The sequence below is a fragment of the Crotalus tigris genome, unplaced genomic scaffold (genome assembly GCF_016545835.1).
Source record: "Crotalus tigris isolate CLP2741 ecotype Arizona unplaced genomic scaffold, ASM1654583v1 scf7180000024359.8030256, whole genome shotgun sequence".
Classification (NCBI taxonomy): Eukaryota; Metazoa; Chordata; class Lepidosauria; order Squamata; family Viperidae; genus Crotalus; species Crotalus tigris.
Genome location: NW_024100528.1, coordinates 6,181,305 through 6,207,878, shown reverse-complemented (window position 1 = coordinate 6,207,878; position 26,574 = coordinate 6,181,305). Strand labels below are relative to the sequence as shown.

The 26,574-nt window shown below is 37.0% G+C and overlaps 1 protein-coding gene across 7 annotated transcripts in view; it reads right to left on the bottom strand.

Moving 5' to 3' along the window:
- Window positions 1-23,956, bottom strand: part of TEX55 (testis expressed 55) — a 42,740-nt gene extending 18,784 nt beyond the window's left edge. For 2 of the 7 annotated variants that reach the window (XM_039327365.1, XM_039327371.1), the window contains exons 1-4: window positions 23,827-23,956; window positions 19,019-19,066; window positions 8,438-8,572; window positions 4,096-4,218 (exon numbers count right to left, since the gene is read on the bottom strand). The gene's annotated coding sequence lies outside the window, so the exon portion shown is untranslated. Of the gene's footprint in view, window positions 1-2,070; window positions 2,309-3,526; window positions 3,668-4,095; window positions 4,219-8,437; window positions 8,573-19,018; window positions 19,067-22,732; window positions 22,804-23,826 lie in introns of those variants that run through there. The other 5 variants (XM_039327368.1, XM_039327367.1, XM_039327369.1 and 2 more) reach the window with 5 other exon arrangements.
- Between the last annotated feature and the right edge of the window lie 2,618 nt (window positions 23,957-26,574).

The window sequence follows — 26,574 nt, the reverse complement described above, 5'->3', positions numbered from 1 at the left end:
AATATTGTTATTGGAATTTTAATAAACTGAATTATTAAAATAGTATAATCAAAACCTCTCTGCACTGATTTCTAGGGCTGTACAGGAGAGAGGGACCCACACACACACACACACACACACACACACACACACACACACAGAGAGAGAGAGAGAGAGAGAGAGAGAGAGAGAGAGAGAGAGAGAGAGAGATTATTGGCTACTCAACTTTGGATGGTTTATAATTAAAAGTAAAAAGAAAATACAAAACAGAAAAAAAATACGGACAACCTCAGAAACAACATAAAACCAAAGCAAAGCCATCTAACCCTAACCTTTTGTTGCTCATAGCCTGGAAGAATATCCGGGCTTTTAATAACTTCCTGAACATCATCAAGGTGAGAGCTATCTGGATCTCAGGAAATATTCCAGACAGGCAGGCACCATGACAGAGATTACTACACACAGGGTATACTTTCTCTGCCTAATTGCACTAGCCAGGCAGAAACAATTGAAGATGAGGATCACTTAATAATAAGACCCTATGACAGTGGTTCTCAATCTGTGGGTCGGGACCCCATTTGGGGTCGAACGACCATTTCACGGGGGTCACCAAACAAGGCTGTCTGCCATTTTTCCCCCTTTTTCTTTGGCCACGCCGCTGGCACCTGGTGATGTATAAGTGGTTGGGGGTCACCACAACATGGGGAACTGTATTATGGGGTCGCGGCATTAGAAAGGTTGAAAACCACTGCCCTATGCCTTATTATAGGTGATCATCAACACTTTGTATTTCACTAGTAAGTCAGCTATGTAACCATCCAATTATTTTTCTATACAGACCTGCTTCAGACAGTGGGATAGAACTTTGACAACATCACTTGGCCTGGGACTGAAATGTGTAATTGAGTGTCATACTGACAATACCTCACCCATAAGCAATGGATGACCTCACCCAGTAGTTTCAGATAGATTTCTAACAGAAAGGATTGAATGTCAAGCACTGCAGCACTCCAAAAATGTGACGAGCTTTGGCTCAGTTTCTCAAGCCTGTTAACACTGAGTGAAACCAGCCACAAAGAAAGGAGGAGAACCACTGCAAAACATTGTCCCTATCCCAAACCTTGCAGCTGATCTAGAAGGATACCACAATCAAGCAGCTGAAAGATCTAGAAGCACAAAGAAAGCTGAATTCTCCCTTCCCCACTCTGCCACAATAAATTAATGAGAATCAATGCTATCTCGATACTGTAACCTAGTTTGAAACCCAACTGAAATGAGTCTAAATAATCTGTCTACTTCAGGAGCCTCTGGAGCTAAAGCTCAACTACATTCACTAAAATCTTCCCAACAAGGGAATGGATGGAAATTTTTCAGGGTTGCCAAATACAGTGATGGCTTCTTGAGGAGAGGGTGTACCACAATTTGCTTCATGGTTGTAAGGTCAACCACCTCTCTCAAATAATATCACTTCATGGTCCCAATGACAGGATACCTCCTGGGCAGACTTGACAAAGCAAAAAGAACCTGCATTTAACAAACAGGTGGCTGAGCTCACAGTCTGGAAGAACATGTCCGTTTCATCAAGAGACATAGGCTACACATTTACTCCATATAATCAGATAGGACCATACAATATTCTCTTCTCCAAATTCTCAGATGGTATATTGGACAGGTAAGTGGCACCGGCTGAAACAAGAGGATTCTCAATTTCAAGCAGCATGGCCTGCTGACACAGTGTGTGCAAATCTGTAGAATCCCTTGGACAGTATATCAGCAGGTTGCATGGACACCGCTGGATAAAATGCAAAAACTTACTTGCTTCAGATAATACAATTATTATGGGCAAAGCCCCAACATTATACATGGAGTCTGGGAAAAGAGAATGAAAATTACTTCTGAAGGTCATACTTTTCCCATTGTATGATCTGGTTGTCAGCAATTATCTATTACAAGCAATTGGAAAGTGCAGGCATGCCTCCATCAGCTAAAATAGGAGCTGGGCAGATCCCTCTTCTGATCATATAATTAGTTCCTCATACAAATATTATACAAAGGCTTGTGTCTGGGGAAAACAAAAAAAAATCTCTTCACCTGTGGTTCTGAAGTAATTGGCCTTTAGAGTGGGGATGAGAGGAAGGCTGCATCATGCAGAGGTGTCCTTCAGGAATGATTAATCAAGCATTCTCAAGCCAAAAGTTAGGAGGACATTAGGATGCACCATTCAATTCCTAAAGTAGCTATATACTTTCCTTGGTTCAGTTTTGCTGTTCTTTTGATCTCCACATAATTTGGTATTATAATAGTTTAACTTTCCTGCAAATTTATTATTCTGATAAAAGCAAAAAAAAAAAAAAAGTTACAAGTGCTGTTAGGCTATTATCTTGTTTTTCCTGTGTTAGATAAGGGGAAGGTCAATTCATTTTCTGAAAATTAGGATGGACTACCCTGGATCACCTCAATAGGGATCATGCTTTTTTTCAGGGTATTACAATTTGCTCTCAAAGTGAGTCAGACTGTCTCTCCAGAGCCCTAGTTCTTATATACAAGTGTGAGTTTACAATTTATGTAAAAGCCATATTTGTTCTTCACACGTTTTTTTTCTTCACAATGTTTTCAAGGAAGTGCAGGTTCTGCTTTTTTCAGATCAACCAAGTGTTGATCCATTGGCACCGAAAGGAATCGATTGACCGGCTTGTCACCCAAGACTGACTTTCTGGACTGAGTGAGTGACTGGCTCAAAGTCACCAACTATCTTTAATGCCTAAGGCGGGACTATAACTCATAGTCTCCTAGTTTCTATCCTGGTGCTTTAATCACTAGACCACATATAAAACAAATAGATCCAAATTTTGCAATAAATACATATTAGGATTTGGTTAATGCCTTGTCCATAGTGTATTTCTTATACGCCTCCTTCCGTATTCTTTCATTAAAGATGTCAGACTTAAATGGTATATATTAATTTGCCCAAGTAATTTGAATTTTATACTTAAACATATTTTTTGGTTTCAAAAATTAAATTGTACTGCTAAGTACTGTACGGTAGAGATTTCACAGTCTGCGTGCTCTGGTAAAGCAGCATAAGCATTCTTGCTTCAGTCCATGGCATTTTTAGATTAGGTTGCAGAAAGCCAATTCTAGTCAGTGTTTAATGTTGCACTAACCCATCATGTGTTTCAGTATGATTCAACCCCTATGCTCTTAACTTCTTTCCAGAGATAGTTCTTTAATGATGGTGGATAGAAGGAAGGTGTCAAAGGACTAAAATCCTGTGAATTATCCTAGTAATATAACATACAGATTCCAGTCATCTGTAAATTATGGAGTTAGGGGTGGATTTGAGTATGGCTGTTCTCACTGTGAGAGAATGTTGCTAGAATTCAAGATATCTTGAACTGGTTTGGTTTTTGGTTTTTTGGAGGAGCGGTGGAGAGAATTAACTATAACTAGAATTCAAAGTCTTTCAATGCAACTTTGATTCTTCTGATGTAAAATGGAATAATTGAAGAGTAATCAGGGAGTAAAAAAAGCCATTAAGATAGCCTACCTCTGTCAGAAATCTTCCACACTGCAGATTCTATAATTCTAAATCAAAGGAACTGTTGACTGGGAATTATGGAACTTGGTATTCTTCCAATTTGGAAGTAACTAGGGTAGGTAACAGGGAAAATAACATGTAAGGATGTATCTGAAGACAGAAGAAATGGGACAAAAGATATAGAAACCACTGAAAAACTTGTATTTGTGTATGCGAGAAAAGGATTGCATCTTTTACCTGTGAAAATCTCCCAATCGTTCATTTGTCAACAAAATTTTGTATAGCTGTAGACTTAACATATATTTCCAAATTAAATTCTACCTGAGTTTTAAAGGCTATTGTAACTAGTAAAAGACAAGTGAGAAACAATGTTGTCACAAAGTGAGGCCATGCTTGCTGAAGCATCACAAAAGATTTGAGGTGGATGTTTACTACTTCACATAACCGGGTCATTCTTGAGTAGTTGCTGAATTATTTATTTTAAAAAATTATACCTTGGGTTTTTTTCTTGTCTCTCTCACCCCCCAAAAAAAGCTCAGGCATAAAATTGTACATTATAAGGATAGGAAAGGACTTACATCCAATTCAATCTCCTGTTCTAGAGCAGGAATCTGCTACTGAGATCCTCCTTGATAGATTACCATCCAATCTTTGAACACCTCCAGTGAAATAGAGGCCACCACCTCCTGGGGCAATTTGATCTAAGAGTAAGAAGAATTATTATTAGGGAAGTTACCCTGAAATCCAACTGAAATTAAATATCACTAATATCATAAAAACACATTATCATTAATGTCTCCCAATTTACAAGATTTAAAGCTCTTTTGAACAGTTCCATTTTAACCAATTTCATAAATGCCAAGAATAAGGCACCATGTAGATTACAATGAGCAGGGCATTCCAGGGAGTGGTGACCATAATGAAAAACATTAACTTCTCTTATAGCATCTCTCTTATAGGGCAGGGAATGGGAATATGAGCTAGACAGGTTGATTCTATTTGAAGCAGATAGCCTTGCATGTAATTGTACATAACATCATATGGAACTTCATTGGTCAAAACCAACACTTTGAATTGAACCCAGTATAACCAAGGCAGACCCTGCACCACCATTATTATATGAGAAAAGTACCTCTCAGCTGCAAACAATTGGGTCCTGCATTTTGCACAAACTGCAGATATCAAGTAGTCTTCAAAGGCAGCTCCATGTTTTGCACCTTACAAATAATTATAATATTCTATCTGGGAGGTGGTGAGGGTATGATTGACTGTCACTACTTAATAGTCAATCATCAGGGATAAATGTATACACTTATTAAATAAGTCAGCCATACCTACAGTTTTATTTCATAGTATTAAAAGTACTTTTTGTTAGTTTTTATGTTCAAGATATTTATTGGTTTGTTAAATTGCATAATCAACAAATAAATGCACTCTTGTGACAAGGAGACAGGCAAATTACCAGCCTATGTTTCACTGTAATGTGCTTTCAATATAATTTGTACAACAATCTAAATGTGTCCTACCAAAAGTCAAACAAGAAGAGCAAAAAGGCAGTATCTGTTTAGATTGTCTAGATAAACAAAGGACTTTTGCAGCAGGGGGAAAAACCTCAAGGATTCATTGGAGAAGCACTTACCAGATCCACTTTCTTAAGCTCCTGCATACTTCTCAAAAGCAATAGCTTGTGCATGGATCTAACCTGTTTGTGGCAGAGGTTACACTACAGGTGACCCTATTTACTTTGTCAGGATCACATGCCAAAATTAATTTCAGATCATATTGCAAGCTTCTTTGACTCTACCCATTTGGCATCCAGCCAGGGTAGATTAAGATAAGTTTATCTTGTTCCAAAATCTGAGGAATCCCTTGGGAAGAGCCTCCTGCTTTCTTAAAGTATTTGAGTTACAGTCACAAGGCACAGTCCACTGATGTAATAAGGATGTAGCTTAAACATGAACTCTTAATTGTATCTGGTCCAATTCAATCATGGTCTTCCTTTACCAACACTTACTCTATAAACCAAGGATCAGCACACAGGGAAATATTTCTCATGACCAAGCTTATGAAATGATTGGGTCACTAGATGCTCCTCATCTCAGCCCTGGGAATGGAGGTTATATTTCTTTTATACTAAAATCTACCAATAGTCCAAGATAAGCTTCAGGAGGTCAGAAAGGGACCCTGCTATGAAGCAAATTAGGGGGTACACAAGCAGGATCCCTAGCTTGCTCTCAGCACATAATTACACAGGCATTCACAAATATTCACTTCTTCAGCAGTCACTGCCATAGTTTCTCAAACAATCAGACAATGGATGATGTAGGACTAAAATTCAAAAGGACAAATTTTGAAAGAACTAAGATCACTTTGAAGAAGAATATTTGTAGCTCAGGGTTGAAATGAGGGGTTCTTGCTTGTTTTCTTGCAGACATTTCATTACCCTAATTAGGTAACATCATCAGTCCTAGTAAGGAGTGCTGTTTGCTGTCAGTTTATATTCTAAGATCACTTTCTTTACCAAACAGGTCCACACGATCATCCCAAATCAAATGGCTGGTAAATATGGGCTTGCTCTCAGTTTAACTTCCACTTTTTAAAGTCCAAGAAAATGTTTGAATAAATTTAATCAATAACTCCAACATTTACTTTCCTGTAATGTTCCTGCTACTTCTATTTATTGAACTAAATGTTCCTTAGTAATTTGCATTAATCAAAAATAGCTGACCCTTATGCCTTCTTCCAGGAAGTTATCAATAATAAAATCAGGAATTTTCTGAAAGAACCATGCTTCATGTCTCAACAGATGTCATTAAAGTTCCTATCAGAATTTCATACAGTTTGGTTTTAGAAAGCATCACCAATTTGCAGATCTTTTAAAAAAGCAAGAGATGGTAGGATCTCATTTATCATTGCTCCAATTTTATTAACATTTGCTTTTTTAAAGCTACATTCAGTTTTACTGGGTAAATAGATTAATGTGCTCTAAATGGTATATCATCTCTGTTACATTCTTCCCATTCTATTAAAAAAAGAAAAGAAGCAGGGATTGCAGGCATTTTGATCTTTTCTCTTCATCGCACATGATTTATAGCACATAAGCAAATCTTTTTTTCAAAATTTGGATTGGATCAAATCAAATCTTTTCCTTTGAGCCTTTTAATTATGAATTAGAAATGCAGCATGATATTTTTGAATCTTAATTAAAGTGAGTTCTGATTTGGTTTGTGTATCTTTAAATATAATGCATAGTATGTGGTTTCTTTCTTAGTAATCCATTTGTTGTACCATTCTAATGCCCAGCAGAGAGCAGCAAAAGCTCATAACTCTAAATTGCCAAGAGTCGAATTGTAATAGGAATATGTTCTTCCCTGGCTTTCTGGTTTGATGTTTAATGTTTCATTTATTAAAACAATATCCAGTATATATTACAATGTTAAAATTAGTATAAAAGAAGTGTCGTGGAAAAACCCAATGAAAAAAACAAGAGACAGCAACACAAAGTAATACTTCTTACTTTAAGATTCAGAGGTTTATTTCAGCAATAATTTGGAACACACACATAAACATCACTTATGTTAAAAACCCATTGCAGTGAGTCCAATGACATAGCAGTTCCAATAAGAATAGCTATAGAACAGTGGCAAATCAATCAGCCCCAATCCCAACCTTTTATACCTTTCTCATCCTAAGACTGTAGATAGATAGTCAGCAACCTTGCACTTTCTGCTGACTTTCTGCTGACCCTCTGCTGAACATAACTTTCCACATACTTGTGTACATTGGAACCTGCATCCATCAGCTACTTTCAGTTCCCTATTTCTTACAGTTCCAGTCCTTATATCTATATAAATAAAAATGTAAATGTTCGTTTGTTCAAAATCTTAAATCTCCGAAAGTTCTTCACCGATTGCTTTGAAATTTTGACACAATGTTGCATTCAAATATGTGCATTTTATATACCTCTTTATATAGATGTCACACCTCTGACAGGTAAAAACATGCTATTTTTGAAAAACAGGGCCATCTGTTGGATGTAATCTCTATATCTGCACACACAATGGAACAACAAAAAATATTGTATACCCACAAGCATTGTGAAATTAAACATATTACAAACATGCACTTTCTCTTTCTTGAGCCACAGCAACGCGTGGCTGGGTACAGCTAGTTCTAAATATATTTGAAACAAGCAAGCTTAGCAAAATTATATTAAAGTATGTAAAGTACAATTGCAAACTGCAAAATTAAGCATAGCACAGACTTTGATTCAATACTTTTTCCATGAGGCCTCATTTAGTTCACCTGGGCCTAAATCTTGCATAGAAGAACAATAGCCAATATTTTCGTTTTCCACAGAAGGAATGTTACTGTCATATTCTTTTCAGTTCAGCTTTTTTCATTATAGTCTTTTGTATAAACCGCATCTCTCTATTTTGCCTTCCTCATCTCTGTGATGAAGATGATTGAATTTGTATTTGACGCAAAGGCTATCCTTTCTGTGCAATTTGCTCCAACATTTTCTATCACAAGCACGACTGAAAGGAACTAAGTGCATTTCACATTATACATTTCAAAAGGATTCTCATGTACACCAGTTTCTTTGTGTGTCAATATGAGTGTGCATGTGCACACATAATTTAGTAAATGAAAACATTGTCTAAAAATAGGAATGTATCCACAGAAAGAGAATGCTTGGTAACTAAGGTTACCATCTGTTCCAGAAATAAAACATCACTATCATTTTCATATGTTAATTCTGTAAAATTGATGCCAGTTTCAAAGGACCTTGCTTTATAGTGAGGCAAATCCAACATTATGATTTCTGAATAGCAATTATACATAGTCTGCTGTATTAAAGGGATAGAGAAAGGTAAGTAAGTAAAATTTGGACTTCTACTTCATTTGCTGTTTCTTTACCTTTTTCTCCCAGTCAGTTCTTTCTTTTCTCAAGAATTGCATTTATCCTGAGGGTAAGTATTGGTTTCCTTCTTTTGCACCTTTCATCTGTTTGGCTTTTGACTTATTTTCCCGTGCTTTGTTCAGCAACAGAATCTAATGCAAGACATTAGAAATTATGTTCGCTACAATTCTTTTAAAGGAAATATTACTCTGAATAGTTCTCCTAAATTAGTCATACCATGAGGTAATGCATAAAAGAGGCCAAATAAATTCAATTCCTTGTCCAATTTGCTTTAGGTTTTGCCAAATTTAGATCAATTGTGGTAGCACCTTATATTTCCTTCCCCACATAAATGCAAAACATAAACATGTTCTCTCTCTCTCTCTCTCACACACACACACACACACACACAAACACACACACGCACACACAAAAACATGCACGCACACGCACACACACACAGAGCTCCCGGCTTGATATAATTTGCTTATTAGTTTGGTCTCTTAAACACTTTTTGGGCCATTTTTTTATACTTCCACCTTTTACGTAGCTGCATGAACCAAGGCCAGAATGAACTAAGCAAGATAAAAATATCATCTGGTGGAAAAGAAAAAAAGACCTTTTCACTCATGATTTGCAACCTAGACAACAGATTTCCCTATCATGTTATATTATGGTTTGTTGATCAGACTACAGTTGGAGCTTTATACATCACAGTGGCTGGCTTCCTGCACTGCATTAAGCAAATTAACTATCTGACTGTCTGTGTACACACACCCACAAACACATTATGAAACTATGATCACATTTTGAGACTTGAATACAGCACTATGTTTTATCTGGGGATGGATGGTTGCTCAGAGATTCTCACATGCAGAATGTTACACAATAGCTTCCTACATCTTGTGCATACTGTATATAGACTGGAAGGATTGCCAGGGAGCAATTTTTTGGAGCATATGTATCTATATGTTACAGATATATACAAGAAGCATGAGTAAAATAAAGGTAATTCTTGACTTACAACCTTTTCTTTAGTGACTATTCAAAGTTACAACAGCACTGAAAAAAGTACTGATGACCATTTTTCATACTTCATTGCCATGGTCACATGATCAAAATTAGGGTGCTTGGGAATTGGCTCATATTTATGATGGTTTCAGTGTCCCAGGGTCATATGATCATCTTTTGTGACCTGACAAGCAAAGTCAATAGGAAGCTAGATTCACTTAACAACCATATTACTAAGTTAACAATTTCAGTTATTCGCTTAACAACTGTGGCAAGATAGGTTGTAAAATGGGACAAAACTCAACAACTTTCTTGCTTGGCAACAAAAAAAATTTGGACTCAATTGTGATTGTAAGCTGAGGACTATTTGTATTAACTTCTTGTATTATTTGTGACTCAACTTAAAATCCATTAGTTATAAAAGAGTTATCTCCTTCACAAAAATAGTATTCTTTAATTTTCCATCATAATCTCATGGCTAGCGGAAAATCTAACAATATATGTGAAAATTGGTTATCATTACTGAGGAATAGGAACTCATTGGAGACTATATACACAGAGAGAGTGGGGGGGGCGGATGCTAAAGGTCTCAGCTTCAGCCTTTGGCCCTTCTGCTTAAAGGAGTGATCCTCATCAGCTGAAAGAGCCTCTTGACTCTGAATCACAAAGGATTCCAGTGTAAACTTTCTCAATTCCGGTATCTAATTCTTGTCATGTGTGTGAATTAGCTATCTTGTAACTGGTGTGCAAAAAAATTAGGAAACTTACAGTTGTACGGTCATTTAGGATTGCCAGAAAAAAGCAGCACATCCCTCTTAAAAGGAGGATAAAAGAAGACCACTGATTTTTTTTTAAATGTATATGTAAAAATCCTCATTTTAATCTCCATTTTATAATTGTTTGCTGCTTTAAGTGTTCTCGGTACACATTCCTGCCTACATGTACTTAACAGATGTAAATATAAAGTAGCACAATCTACTTATTTTAAGTATGTACGCAGGCTGTGTTTTGGTTCATATTGCTATTTAGGTGTGTTCTATTTGCTAGCAAATATTAGGGTCCAATTCTATTTTCTTAGGGATAATTAAATTTACTCCTGCTTCTTCATCCAGTCTGGTGCATTATGGAACCACTGTGATTGCTGAGAGAAGAGTGGACATCTTCTCATCTCATAATAATTACTGTTAGAGTTAGGAAAAGCCATATTTGCAACTACTGTATCAAGCAATGCCAAACAGAAGAGTCCTGCATTTTTTTTGCTCTGTTTGAAATAAAATTTGTTTTTAAAATGTGGTTTAAGTCTCCTAAGATCAATATTAATGCCAGCACATCCTGACGAAGCAACAATACTAAATATTGTCTTTTCCTTTATTTCTATTGCATAACATGCCTGGTTTTATCCTTAGTGCTTAGATGTGTGTAGCCAGACATTATTGTATGGGATTAAAACTCTCTACCAGGAATTGAACTCACAGGCCTTTGCACTTTAGATTATATACTGTGCATTAGCCTTAGGAGTATGCAGGTTCTAGTACTCAGGGATAACAGGTTGGGATATCTAGAAGAATGGCATATTCAATCCACCATTTCTTTAGGCTCTCAGAGCAGAGAGATACAGATATTGCATTATGTCGTGTCCTCACCTATGGGGTTTTACTTCCACTTCCCACCCTTGAGGAGGGCAATTTCTTTGTTTTTACACAGTGCACATTCTGAATTTTCAGGTACATTGACTCCCAGGGGACTTGACGTGTCCAGTTTCATCCTTAAATAAAGAAATCCTTCTCCTCCAACAGTAAAGTAACCCCCCCAGGGAGGTGTGACCTAATGCAACCTATGAACCTCTCTTTTCTGAGAACTTAAAATAAGTCTCATCAGTTCTAATAGGACTTCCCTTTCTTCCTACTGCAGAGATATGTATATTCAGAATTAAACTATCAAGTGCCCAGAATGCTCAGAAAGATAGCAAGAGAGCAGCTGAAGCTGAAATCGCCATTGTTTGGTAAAGGCTTGGCAACAGAAGAACTCCCCCTTCCCTTCCTGCTGATGCCATCCTTTGAGGCTCCTGCCAACACAAGGCAGATTACATAGACACCGAGCCCACCAGTCCAAATTAAAGTCTCGCTGGGTTCTCCCTGGGTAGAATCTGTCTTCCGTTCAGCCTGGAAGCTACACCTCCTTTCTGAGCTGTTGCTTTTCTTTCCACAGAAAAGGTGCAATTAGCTGCTGTATATCACCCGGCTTGAATGCTTTGCCTTGTTTAACACAGGCTTTAATTAAAGACCCCACAATGTTAGAAAGCCACAGTAATTATTCATCTGAAAACATTTACACAGAGTCCCCCGTTTCCCTTCTTCAATAAATTATCAACTTTGCATCTCTATAATTTATCAAAATGACTAAAAATACATTGTCTCAACCCCCCATGACCTCACTTCTCGCTTGGGCTTTTGTGTCTCCAAAATGCGATCAGTTTGTTTTCGTAATGAAAACATTTCCTGCTGACCAAGAATGTAGGAGGCCTTTGATAATCCATTTGATGAAGATGGCGCCTTTTGTCCCTCTTCCATCTGAAGATGATGATAACTATCACACTTGAGTGATAGTTTCAGTGGCATACATAAGAATTAGTTGAATTACTTTTGAAAAAACTATAATACAAAACAGCATAGTCTTTATGAGCTGAGTCTGAGCTTTGCCAATGAGCCATGCATTATCCCTGGGTCCCTAGAATCTCTCTTTCTTTTCTTCTCTTAGTTTAGAACTAATTCAACTGCTGGCTTATGTTCTCAGTTGTACACATTGTTGTAAATGGTAATATTTATTTTTGGCTTACTGTGCGTGAACTCAGTCATTATGGCCTTTCAACTGTGGTTTGATTAGATCAGGGGTGTTAAACTGCCAGCCCGCGGGATGGTTTCATCATATTGAAGGTGCACTCACCCCATTGCCGGCAATGCAAAAAGAGTTGCAATATCTTGCAACACGTCACATGATGTAGCAAGTTTGTACACCCATGGATTAGATAATATACAAGTTACGTTATCATGTGGGACTGCCTCTCCCTGAGGGTATTTGCCTATTTCCCCAGGACAGACAGGGTGGGTGCAGTCCAGATCCCTTCCCTTAAATGTTGTAATCTAGCAAACGCTCTAGGACAGGGCATGCTGGCTGGGAAATTCTGGGAGTTGAAGTCCACAAGTCTTAAAGTTGCCAAGTTTGGAGACCTCAGCTCTAGGAAGTGCACCTCGTTGGTAGCAGCCCCTATCCCATTGGACATCCTTCCCTCTCCCCACAAGATTCTGAGACCTGTGTTTTGGAAACTTATTTTTATTGTTCCTCTAGATTTTTATTGCTGTAGATGTGGGTTATCTAGAGTTATCAGTTATAATAAATGTCATAAATATATAAATAACTAAGCTGGGAATCAGTAGTATTGTTTGCTTGCTTGATACTGGATGTATACTACTTTTTTTTGCAAAAGTATAATACAAACTTTGATTTTGATCATGTGTGATCCAGTCATATTTGACTTCTAGCAAGCACATAGATAGATTTTTCTCCATGACAATCTAATTCCTCACTTTTTCTTTCAAATCTCCTAATAGTACACTCATCACTATTATATTTGAGTCCATCTTTTTTGCTGCTGGTTGTCCTTTTTCCTTCCACTTTTCCCAGCATCAGAATTTTTTTCAGAGAGTTGGGTCTTTGTATAATTTTTCCAAAGTAAGATATCTCGGATGAGAACTCTGGATTGATTTGTTTGATGATTCCTTGGTTTGCTTTCTTCACTGGTTGTTCTACGTACTGTCATTAGTTTGGTCTTCTTTCTACAGGTAGTCCTCAGTGACCAGAATTAGAACCGGCAACTCTGTTGTTAAGTGACTTGCTAAGCAAAACATCATATGATCACAACATACTTACAACATCACCTCTGATTCAGCCATTGAGTCCCAGTGGGTTGCTAAGTGAGACCTCATGTGATTGCAACTTATGATTTTACAGCCAGCCTCTCTATTGACTCTGTAGGAAGCTGTTGCAAAGTGCCTGAATGTTGATGATGTGACTGCAGGGTCACTATAACTGTTGTAAATGTGAGGAGTTACTTTTTCAGAGCCATTGTAACTTTGAATGGTTGCTAAACAGGGGAGTCATTAAGCAAGGTCTACCTACCTACAGTCCCATTCTTTTTCATTATGCAATTTGACTTTTATTATTAAGGCTTGCAAATCCATTGCATTTTCAGCTATCAGAGTAATATTATAGCACAAGCTATTGATTCTTTTGCCTCCAATTTTAAAACCATACTCATTTTCTTCCAATCAAACTTCCTTAATTATATTTTCAGCATAGAGGTTTAAACCTTAATTAGTCCAGTAAAAATATGGCGGTCATTAAAAATATTGCAAAACAAATGATTTAAGTGAATAGGTCATGTGCCATTAAAAATGTACAGAAAGTTGAAGTTTATAACTCAAAGTGATTGTTTCCATTTCCACTGCTATTGAACATTTGATAATAAATGTATATATAAATAAAATCTCACCTCCCAAACGAGACTCTTAGTCTCTTCTTAAAAACTTCCAGTGTTGGAGCATTCACAACTTCTGGAGGCAGGTTGTTCCACTGGTTAATTGTTCTAACTGTCAGGAAGTTTCTCCTTATTCTAGGTTCTGCTTCAGATACCATAAAGGAGAACAGGTCATGAAAAGGATGTATTGCATCCCAGACATATGTTATGTCCTGTATAGAAGGAACTGAACTTCCAATAATCTTTTCTGCCATCCTCACCACTCTCTGCACCACCTTCCTGTCTGAAGCAGTGAAGCTTCCAAACCAGACAGTAATGCAATATGACAGGATGCTCTTAATAATAATAATAATAATAATAATAATAATAATAATAATAACAATAATAGTAAAGTTGGAAGGGACCTTGGAGGTCATCTAGTCCAACCCCCTGCTCAGGCAGGAAACCCTACAACATTTCGGACAAATGGCTGTCCAGTCTCTTCTTAAAAACTTCCAGTGTTGGAGCATTTACTGCTTCTGGAGGAAGGCTGTTCCACTGATTAATTGTTCTCACTGTCAGGAAGTTTCTCCTTAGTTCTAGGTTGCTTCTCTCCTTGATTAGTTTCCACCCGTTGCTTCTTGTCCTGCCTTCAGGTGCTTTGGAAAATAGCTTGATTCCCTCTTCTTTATGGCAGCCCTTGAGATATTGGAATACTGCTATCATGTCTCCCTCATCCTTCCCTTCATTAAACTAGACATACCCAATTCCAGCAACCGTTCCTTATATGTTTTAGCCTCCAGTCCCCTAATCATCTTTGTTGCTCTTCTCTGTACTCTTTCTAGAGTCTCAACATCTTTTTTACATCGTGGTGACCAAAACTGGATGCAGTATTCCAAGTGTGGCCTTACTAAGTCATTGTAAAGTGGTATTAATACTTCACGTGATCTTGATTCTATCCCTCTGTTAATGCAGCCTAGCACTGTGTTGGCCTTTTTGGCAGCTGCAGCACACTGCTGGCTCATATTTAGGTGATTGTCTACTAGGACTCCGAGGTCCCTCTCACAGTTACTACTATTGAGCATGGTGCCACCTATGCTGTACTTGTGCATTTGGTTTTTCTTGCCTAAATGTAGAACCTTGCTTTTTTCACCATTGAATTTCATTTTGTTAGTTAGTGCCCAGTGTTCAAGTCTGTCCAGATCCTTCTGTATCTTAAGCCTGTCTTCTGGAGTGTTGGCTATTCCTGCCAGCTTGGTGTCGTCTGCAAATTTGATGAGTTCCCCATCTATCCCTTCATCCAAATCGTTGATGAAGATGTTGAAGAGCACTGGGCCCAGAACAGAGCCCTGGGGCACCCCACTACACACTTCCCTCCATGTAGATGTGGTTCCATTGAGGACCACTCGCTGAGTACGGCCGGTCAGCCAGCTACGGATCCATCTGTGGTAATTCTGTCTACCCCACATTTTTTCATCTTATCAAGTAGTAGGTTGTGATTTACTTTATCAAATGCCTTACTGAAGTCCAAGTAAATTATGTCCACAGCATTCCTCTGATCCACTAATTTTGTCACTTGGTCAAAGAATGCAATAAGATTTGTCTGGCATGATCTATTTTTGACAAACCCATGTTGGCTTTTAGTAATGACTTTCTTTGCCTCTAGGTGTTTGTTGATTCGTTGTTTGATTATCTTTTCCAGGATCTTCCCAAGTATTGAGGTCAGGCTGATAGGTCTGTAATTTCCTGGATCCATTTTTTTCCCCTTTTTTGAGGATGGGAACTACATCAGCTCTTTTCCAGTCCTCTGGTAGTTCCCCTGTGCTCCAGGATCTTTGAAAAATATAGTTCAGTGGTTCTGAGATCACATCTACCAGTTCCTTGAGAACCTTGGGGTATAATCCATCTGGTCCTGGCGATTTGAACTCATCTAGGCTGGACAGGTGCTCACTTACCATTTTCTTGCCTATCTTAACTTGTGTTTCTATTCTGTTTTTTATGGCACTATTTTTGATAGGTTAGTCTGTTTTTTCCCTTTGTGTAAAGACAGATGCAAAAAACGAGTTAAATAGTTCTGCTTTCACCCTGTTGCTTGTCACCGTCTTACCACTTTCACCCACAAATGGACCCATCATTTTCTTCACTTTTTTCTTGTTTTTTACATGTTGAAAGAAGCTTTTTTTGTTATTTTTGACTTTGGTCGCAAGCCTTAGTTCATTTTGAGCCTTGGCTTTCCTCACTTCATCTTTGCAAGCTCGGGGTATTTGCTGATATTCTGACTTAGTTATGTGCCCCTCTTTCCACTTTCTATACTTGTCCTTTTTATCTTTCAATTTGTCAGAGAGTTCTTTATGCAGCCATGCTGATTTTTTTTGAGAGCTGTTGTTTTTCCTCTTTGTTGGTATTGTGCTAGACTGTGCTTTTATTATCTCATTTTTCAAAATTTCTCAAGCTTCTTGAGTTGTTTTCCCCTTGAAGATTCTCATCCATGGAATCCTTCCCAAGCCCTCTCTAAGTTTATTGAAATTAGCTCTCTTGAAGTCCAAGACTCTAGTTTGACTGTGTTCTATTGTTTGTGCTTCCATAATGTTGAATTCTAATATTGCATGATCACTTCCTCCCAGGGTTCCTATGGCTTCAACACCTTCTATCATTTCATCTCTGTTAGTGAGAATTAGATCAAAAATGGCTAATCCCCTAGTTCCCTTCTCTACTTTTTGGGAGACAAAGTTGTCTGCTAGGTTTGCCAGGAACCTGTTTGATCTTCCACTTGGTGCAGAGTTTGTCTCCTAGTTGATGTCAGGGTAGTTAAAGTCCCCCATTACTATTGTGATATGCTTCCTACATACCTTAGTTGCTTCCTACATACCTTAGTTAGCTGACTAGCAAAAAGTTCATCTATTTCCCCTGTTTGGTTGGGTGGCCTGTAGTATACCCCTATGGCAATGTCATTTCCCCCCCCCCCTTTATATTGACCCAAATACATTCAAGACAATTTTTATCATTGTTGTGCTCTATTTCTGTAGAGATGTAGTTATTTCATATATAGAGAGCAACTCCACCTCCTCTTTTATTTGGTCTATTTCTTTTAAATTATTTAAATCCCTCTAGCTGTGTGTTCCATGTGTGGGTTTCATCCCACCATGTTTCCATAATGGCAACAATATCATATCTGCCCTCATTAACCTGAATTTCTAGTTCACCCTGTTTGCTGTTCATACTCTGTGCATTGGTGTATAAATATTTGAGTCCATGTTTGCCCAAAGAAGCAAAAATGTCTGTGTGTAAAAATGTTCTCCTGATTCCATTTATAACTTGAACATTTGTCACAGGTTGTCAATTTGAAAACACCGGATTGGTTTCTGAGGAAATCATTTCTCAATATTTACTTTATTGTTACTATTATGTATCTTTTTCTTCAATAATATCTCAATGTTTGTTCAATACATTTTGTCATCTGATAAATTAATTTATTCTGATGTCAATAATATACCCATCAGGTATTTTTGATAAATTAATAATATTATTTCAAATTTTCCCATATCTTATCTTATATGGACAGTGTTCAAAATTAAAATTTTCAAAATTTTTCAGTGTTTCAAAATAAAAGGGTTCTATAGAACTGCCACAATGAATCCTGCCCAAAAAATTGTCTGGGAACAGATCTGGATTTAAAATTGTATCAATAAACTTTTGGGTGGCCTATAATGAATTTTTATTTCACTAAAAATATAACACTATAAATATTTCCAGTTTTATCATTTTGAGTCCCTTAAATGATGTGAAATCAACCTGTGATGTACTATTCTACTCCATATTGAATCCTGGTAAGTGGATTTAATTGACAATTAAAGCTGGATTCTGTTCCATCTATTGAGAGATTGCTTTTTTTTCTTCTAGTGATAGAGAATGTGCAAAAATAATCTAAAGTTAAATTGACATTTACTGCTCAGTATCATTAATGGAGTGTTTGCTATCATCATCAGTATGAAAGAGCAGGTCCCATTTCCCACCTTCTCATTATTGACAATCCAGTTAATTGAACTGCACCTTAAAGGACAAATGGAACGAGTCCAAGCTTTATCAAACATTGGTATAAGTCATATAATAAATGCCCTAAATAAATCTTCTGAAATGTAGACAGGTAATCACTGGTAACTTGCTTGCTCAATGCCCTCTTAGTCCAAGCCCACAGACAAGTAAGCTGATGAAATATAAATTAAAAAAAGAGTAGAAAAAGTGTCTTCCTAGCAGAATGAAACCTGCAACTATAGCTGAGGTAAATGGGCTGTAGGGCTTGTTTTAATTTCTCCCAGTCAAAATTGCAGTGTGCCAGATACTAAAAAATTTAAAAGCCCTAGATTCCTGGAGCTTCACTTTATCATAGTCAGAGAAAACATAACCTCATGTGACTATAAATGCCTGCTTTTTATTAGCAAAGGTCCATTGATACTAATTGATAGGTGGAAGCATGGACCACCGTGGCCAGATTTCAGAGCTGGGAACATATTCAGAGGTAACACGTTGCAATCTTGGGGAGACTCACAGAAAGCATTCACTTTATGAAGTTCCAAGTATTGCAAGATTACTGGAATTGAACCTATGAAAATGATTAACAGATATATTCTTTTCATTTCAATTTATATATATTGGGATGAGGAAAGCAGCTGGATGAGCTATCTGAATGTTTGTCAGCAACATTAAAGTACTCTATATGTAATAGACCAGTATTCACTTTTGCATGTCTACAATGTGATGGAACTAAAACCCCTTCCTGAGTTATGGAGTCTACAAAATCAAGTCCATGAAAACAGCTTCTTTGGAGTTTATCTGGAACATGGTCCTCCTGATCACCCATTCATAAGAATATGGATTTGGAAAGCCTTCTCTCACCTGAAGCTGGCCAGATATGATAATTGGTAATCTTATAGGTTCAGCATTGCTGCGTAATCCCAGTTTTGTGATCAGGGAACAAAGAGAAGGTGTTCTCTTGTAATTCTAGGCTTCAGCTGTTTCTTATGAAATTGATGATTAGGAAACACAAAACAGATAATAGAAGCATTTGTTTGCATACCTTGAATTTATGGAATGAGATCCAGAGATGGTCTTCCACTTTGTTGATCTGGGTAAGTAATTAGACAAATTCATAAGTCACCAAGGAACATTTATATTAGTAGGTAGTAAATTATTGAACACTAGTTGCTATGAAGAAACAGCTTGATAGACATATTACTTTCAAACAATTTGAGAAGTAGGATGCTACTCTAAACCTTTGTTTGACCTGATATAATGAGGCTTATTCCTATGGTTCATTTTAATGGCAATATTTTTTTAAGGTGCTGGTGACACAGGACAGAACAGTAATATAAAGCATCAAATCAACAGGACATGGGTTATGAGTCACCATTTATAAAATGATATAAAAATATAAGTAAATAAATGAGTGAAACCATCTTAGGATGCATTACAATGATTGATATGAATAAGATCCGGAAAAGCAGAGATACTGATGTAAATACAAAAAGGAGGCTAGTTAGAACAATAGTCTTCCCTATAATGATGTATTGGTTTGAGAGTTGAACACTAAGAACAGCTGATCAAAGAAGAATTAACCTTTGAACTATGGTGCTGGTGTAAATTATTATACCATGGACAGCCAGAACAACCAAGGGAGAGATGCTGAATTGTATAAAACTGGAAACTAGAAGCCACAATCACAAGACTACATCTGATTTATTTTGACCATGTCATGCATGCAAATTTATTGGAGAAGTCAATGATACTAGAAATGGTTAGTGGATCAAGAAGAAGTGGCAAGCAAAGAACTTGCTGGCTAGATATCATCAAACCTGATACAAAGATGAACATCCAACAACTGAAAAAAGCTGTGCTTGATAGGTAGCATGGTGAGCACTTGCCTGTAAAATCACCAAGAGTTGGACACGACTTAATGGTGGAGAATGAATGATAATTAAAATTGAAGGTAGTAAGTAAATTTAAGATAGTAAATAAATGCATGTATAAAATATTATCTTTTTTGGTAGTCTCTCCCTTATTAGGCAGATTCTCTTCAGTCTTCCTCTAAATGAAGCTTATTTGGTAACTTCATTTGTAGTTTATTATTTAATTTTCTGATGATCGAAATGTTCAATTTCTAAAATTTTACAGGTAACCCTTGATTTATGACCATAATGGAGCCTCATCATCATGATCATAAGTTGTAATGGTTATAAATTGGGTCACCCACATGACTAATCCCATTTTGTGACTTTTTTTGGGTGGCTGTTATGACAGCAGTCATAAAATAGCTGCCACTGTCATTAAGCAAACACTATGGTTGTTATGTGAACAAATGGTTTGTTATGGGCTGATTTTGCTGAAAACCAAAGGTAAATGCCTAGCATGTGATAGCAGGATATTGCAAATGGCTGTAAATGGGGGCAGGTTGCTGAGCACACAACATGTAGTCATGTGACTATTTGAATTCAACTGTCAAACTTCAGAACTGGACTGTAAGTACCCACAGGAGGTCTGTCATACTTTTGAACAATCACTAAGCAACCGGTTGCAAGTCAAGGACTACCTATACTTACTTTAAAATGTTATTTACTTTGGGATTTCTAATGAGATAACAGGTTGGGTATTATAGGTGCTCTTAAGATCTATAGTTCTGTGGAGTAGGAAGTTCCCAAGTAGAGGGAAATATTCCCAAGTTTAAAAAGTTGTATTTTTGTTTTGTTTTATTGACAGGTATCTCTCTCCCAGGTATCAAAATAGTATTGTGTTTATATGAGGGAATGGATAATTGCTTTAGTCTACAACTAACATATGGAAAACTGTGTTTTTCTCTTACTATACAGATGCATGTATCTGATTATGTACTGTTGTTTATAACTGAATATAGTAATATTTACATTAGATTTTTTCTTACTGCTATATTATGTATAATTGTTACAAAGTTTATATTCACCATCATTTTCTTTCATTTTTACCAATAGAAAAATAGTTTGAAACAATGAACATATGATTGAGTTTTTCTTTATATAGAAAAAGACCAGCAAATGGCAGTTATATTCTTCAACCACAAATTCCTAAGCAGAAAGAACTCAAATGTGGGGCTCAATGAGTACCACAAATACCGAATGGTCTTCCTTCCTGAAATTCATTCATTAATTGTGAATATTTGCATGAAACAGTTTTTAAATGTAAACCAGGTAAGGTGCCTAGAATTGTGTATTTTCCGAGCTGCTTCTTGTGATATCTCTTATGAGCCATTTGGAACAGTCTGAAAAGTGGCAATGGATTGTCCATCTTGAGGAATATTAGTTGGCACATGAGGCTGTCCAATCAGAAGTGGTTCGAGGTCATGCCAGTTAGTTACTATTCTGTTCAGGTGGATCTGGTTATACAAGAATGTAATTCTGTTTTCATGGCCAAACTATTCTCTGATTACCTTTAGGTTGATTAGATCACCAAGCTGTGGTTAGATGAACAAGCACTCTAGAGTTTGCTTTAGAAAGGAAATATCAGAAATGCTATTGATGGCTTGGAGGGTGTATAAAATACAAGAAAGAAAGAAAAGAAAAGTTAATAAAAGGGAAAACTCCCCCCTCCCACCAGCCATCTATTTCCCCCATGAATTGTTATTATTTGCAATATTGCTTATTTCCTGTACAGACAAATCCTATCTCTTTCACAGAGATTAAAGAATCTCAACCTCACAATAAAAAACAGCACAATTTAGGAAGGAACTGCAGCTGAAGCAACTGCTTCAATCTGCCAAATAATAGGGCTGACCCTGTATGGGGAAAAAAAAAAAACCCACAACAGTTTGATCTTCATAGCATGCTAGGGCACATCATTATCATGTTAAGGCCAATTTAGAGTTGCCCACAACTGCCTGTAGCTGTTGATGCATATGCTGTGAGGGGATTGATGGGTAAGCATAGATTGCAGACGGATGCAGATGGGCCAGTGTGCAAACCTCCCTAATTCCAGCTGCATGTTGTGCAGAGGTGTACATCCTATCTGCCGATTGGTTGATCCATCTTTCAGTTCTGTGCTTTGCTATTTGAATGCCCCCTAGCCAGAATGTTGCATTTACAGAAATATAAATGGAATGCCTAGGTAGCTGTCCCTGAACAACAGACAGTTGTTGTTGGCTTGCAGTATTGGAGAAGTCTGCCTGATCCTTTACACTGTGCTAATACTCACTGCATTGTGGCTTTGAGTGATTTAAAGCTGTCTCAGTTTGGGGGTGGCTTTCTGAGGATTAGCTGATGTTGTAGCTTTGAGGATGGCAACCAATTTGTCATTTATAGCAACATGTTTTGCTCTCTTTCTAAATGCAGAGTTGATTTCAACCATAGAATAGCAATAATTGCTTTCACAAAATTAAAAAAAAAAGAAATGAAGAACAATGTTGCCTAATTTTCCTGCCAAGAGAACAACAATAGAAAGACACAGGATAGGATGATAGCCATATTCTTTAATGCATAAGAAGCATTTTGTTTTCTGATGCAGGCAGCGCCCAAACAGATCCAATTCAGGCATCAAGAGTTTAGAGCATTTTCACACTGGGTGATTATTTTAAAGGTATCCGTTATAGATCTAATAGGTGTTAATGTGAATGTAAAGATGTTGCTAGGAAACTTGTGGGGAGCTAAATGAAGAAATGCTGCTAATAAAGGCACTGACAGAACAAAGATAAAATGTTTTCAGCTTTTCTGTAAAATTACATATGCAGCATTTAAACATTGATTTAGTTATTTAAACACATCCCCCTTACCTCCTTGGTGAGTCAGTGTTGAGCAGATGAGTGGGAACTGGGGAGACCCAAGTTCAAATTCCTGTTCAAATATCTGCTCATTGGGTGAGTTAGGGCTACTTGTTAACTTTTAACCCAACCTACTTTATGGCACTGTTTTTATGAGACAACAATGGGACAACCCCACCTATATTTTAGCTGTCTTGGATGTCTACATTTGATATGAATTATTAATGTAATAGTGTAATGTAATGACAACAATAACAGCATACATGCAATAACAACAAGGCTAATAACAATATAGCACTTCTGCTTGAGCTTTGTAGCCCACAATGGGATAGTCTCCATTCCCTCACTTCAAGAAATAGAAAGAGTAAGAATCATGTTATCTATTGAAGCTGTACTTTCCTATAGTTAGTAGGAAATGAAAGCATTGTGATATAATGACCAGATCCTTGGACAAGAATTGGAAACAGCCAGAATCAGATAACCCCCAAAACCTGAGACTGTTCTCTCATTTAGTGTAACCTAAGTTAATCTGAGGATTAAAATCAGGCTGGGTGGGACATGCCTCCTATCTTAGAAGATGAATAAAATAAGATAATTCAAAACTGCCTTTTGCAGTCATTATATTCAAAGAGGTTTACAAGTCGAGAACTCCAAAAGGCAGGTAAATTATATCCCTGCTACTGAGAGTATCCATTAAACAGCTTCTCAAACCTGGAATTGATGTAATCCTTACAAACAGGAGAGCATTGCTTAATGTGGTCTCCCCCCCCCCCCGACAGTTGGACTGGGGTAGTCCTTCTATGGCATAAATCCCTCTATGCACCAGGAGCTGTCATATTTGAATGAACCATAAATTAGCCATCCCGAGTGATAAAATTCTCTATTTGAAAGCATAGAGGTGTTGGTGCTAAGATCTTGGCTTAATTCCCACTTGAGTAATTATATTCTGCTTCCTTTTGCAGTTTCAACAGGATAGCATATTTTTCACTACCTGCCATAATGTCAGAAATTGTTTAAAGAAAAACCAGCCAGGGAAATTCTATGACAACAAAATAACTGAAAAAATGATGAGAAGCTAAAACAAAGAAAAATATTTTAAAACTTACTTAGAAACCACTGTAGCATGGTGGTTAGATTGCTATATTTCAACTGGGCAGAGAATTTCCATATAGCTGAAATCTGCATCATCAGCTATACTTCAGCTTAACTTAGTTCATAGACATAGCCATCTGTGCCTAACCATTTTGATTGTGATGTCACAATGGAATCTCTATCCTTTGCTACTTGTAATGGGTTGCACTCTTTGCTCTCCTTACTGCAGATGCCTATACTCACAGAATTCTTGTTAGGATTAAATTGGGAATGGGGTGAGCCTGGTATATTTTCTTTATAGAAGAACGATGATTAATAATTACATTTCAGAGGATGATTTATATTTTAGCACTTTTAAAAGTGCCATTATAGAAAAAATGTATATGTGTGTTTAGATATGTGCATGCAGTTCTATAGCACATATAAAAACATTTTGATATTTAAGTGTTTCATCTTCAAACACATTTAAAGGCAGGTAACATATGATTGATGAATATTGTCTATTGCATAAATTACATTATATGCTTGGGTTGTTAGTAGTTATTTATTTTCTGAGCATGAAGTATCTTCTTTGAAGGCTGTTTGTAGATGCAGAGCATTTTCCATTGGTCTGGATCTGGTCTGAGCAGGAACATTTAAAATGCAATATTTGAATCTAGTTTGAGCTGTACTGCATGCACTGTTTGTGATAGATGTGTACTTATACCCTTTGGCAGAGCCGAGCTTTGCCATTATTGTCACATATTATCCAAAGAATGTGTTTATAGTCCAAAATTAAATACAGAATTTCAGCACTTACATTCTCAGCAAGGAACAATTTGGATTTTGATCATATGTAGATATTTACTCTCTTATTAATTTAATTTTTATCTTGCCTTTTACCAGGAGTTCAAGGTGTGTATTTAGCACTCCAATTTTTCCCACTTCATGGCAACAAACTTAAATTGATACTGCCTGTCCCAAATCTATCCATCGTCCTTCTGTGGCTGAAGATTGATTTGAACCTGGTTCTTCTTGATTGTAGTTCAGCAAATTCTCATGTCTTCTGCTTCGTATTGCCCGCCTGATTGTTTCTTCTTTTTCTATTCATTTCAAATAATCTACAAATAGACAAATAAAAAGAGAAAGAGAAACTAATGCAGCCTTTTTTAAAAAAATAATAATTTTGTAGCTTCATAAAGTCAAGTAGCTGGTTTCTCTGAATCTAGCAGTGCCTGAAATGCCTGACAGGTAACTTTGCAATAATCTGTGTGTCTATATTCAAGTGTGACTTGGAGGAATGTGGCAAAGATGTTCATCCAGAAGCAAAGTATTCCTTTATAATTTATAAACACTTCATATAGTGTTAAAATTCTGCTCTGGACTTTGGAATATTGGGCAAATACTTACAGGAGACCTAGGAGCAGAATATGTATAAATATATTAATATATTAGTGCAATTTATTGCAGTTGCAGACAAGAAGCTTGAGAAAGTCCAGGTAATGATTTTCAATTAGTATTAATATTATTCAATCTTTCTTCTTGAATAATTTATTTTATGAACGTCAATACACTTTCTACTTTTAGAAATGGTCTCCTAAATTGTTAGAAATTATTTTTGATTATAAAAATAAATGAGGAAGTACTGATGAAGAAGCTCATTAAATCTAAATAGAAGAATTTGAATAAAGCTTGCATTGTAACTTTATTTTTCTGTATCATGGAGTGGCAGCATTTTCCCAAATGTTGGCAGGTTTCCATAGGAGAAACATCTGTGGTTCTCTAGTTTCTATACCAGTTATTAAATCAGAGTTGCTTCAGATTAGATCAATCTATTCTGGTCCATGTCAGTTTTGGAAATTTCTCTGTTCTCTTTTGTTTCCAAGTTTTCTATATCAGTCTGCCATTTTAAAAATCAAATATGCCGTTATGTAAACATATATTTTCCACAAAAATACATGCTGTACATATTTTATTGTAATACATAACCTTATGTGCACTTTGTTAATTAAAAATAAAATAAATTGCTACATTGGAGAAATGTGAAATTCAACAGGTCTGTACAAGGAAAGTACAAATTAGATAGGTCTGCTTTTAAACCAAACAACTACAGATATGATCTGGATATATGATATGATCTGGAAATGTTATAAAATTTGTGAAAGCTTCTGCTTTGAATTTCCAAAATGGAGAGAATTTATTCATGAAAAATTGTCCATGAAAGAAATACATATGGTCCAAGGACACATATTGCCAGTATCCTAATTTTTTCTTCTGCTGCTTTGCAGTAAATCAGTCTCCTATATTAAGGTGACCAACTTTTTTACAATGAAAAGGAGGACACAAATAAATTGAAGAAAAAAATATCATAAATAAAAGAAACATTTTATTCATTGCAACAATAATACAGAATACACTATAATATGATAAATGCATAATAAAAAACATTTGTAACAATAACATTTTATATTGTAATTATGCTTACATGCCGTGCCCCCGCCCGCAGTTGCCCCGCCAGCACTGCTGCCCGGCCGTGTAGAGCGGGCCCCGTAGCTCCCAAAGCACCAGCTGTGCCGGCTCTGGCCCCACTTGCCGTCGACACACCCCACTTGCAGCTGCCCCGCCAGCACCACTGCCCACCCTGCACAGCCCTGTGTAGAGCAGGCCCCGCAGCTCTCACAGCACGGGCGGCAGCCGGCCGCCGCCACCCCTCACACCCCTGCCCACAGCAGCCCCACTGCCCCTGCCTCTTATGCCCGCAGCCATTATTGCCCTAGCAGGGC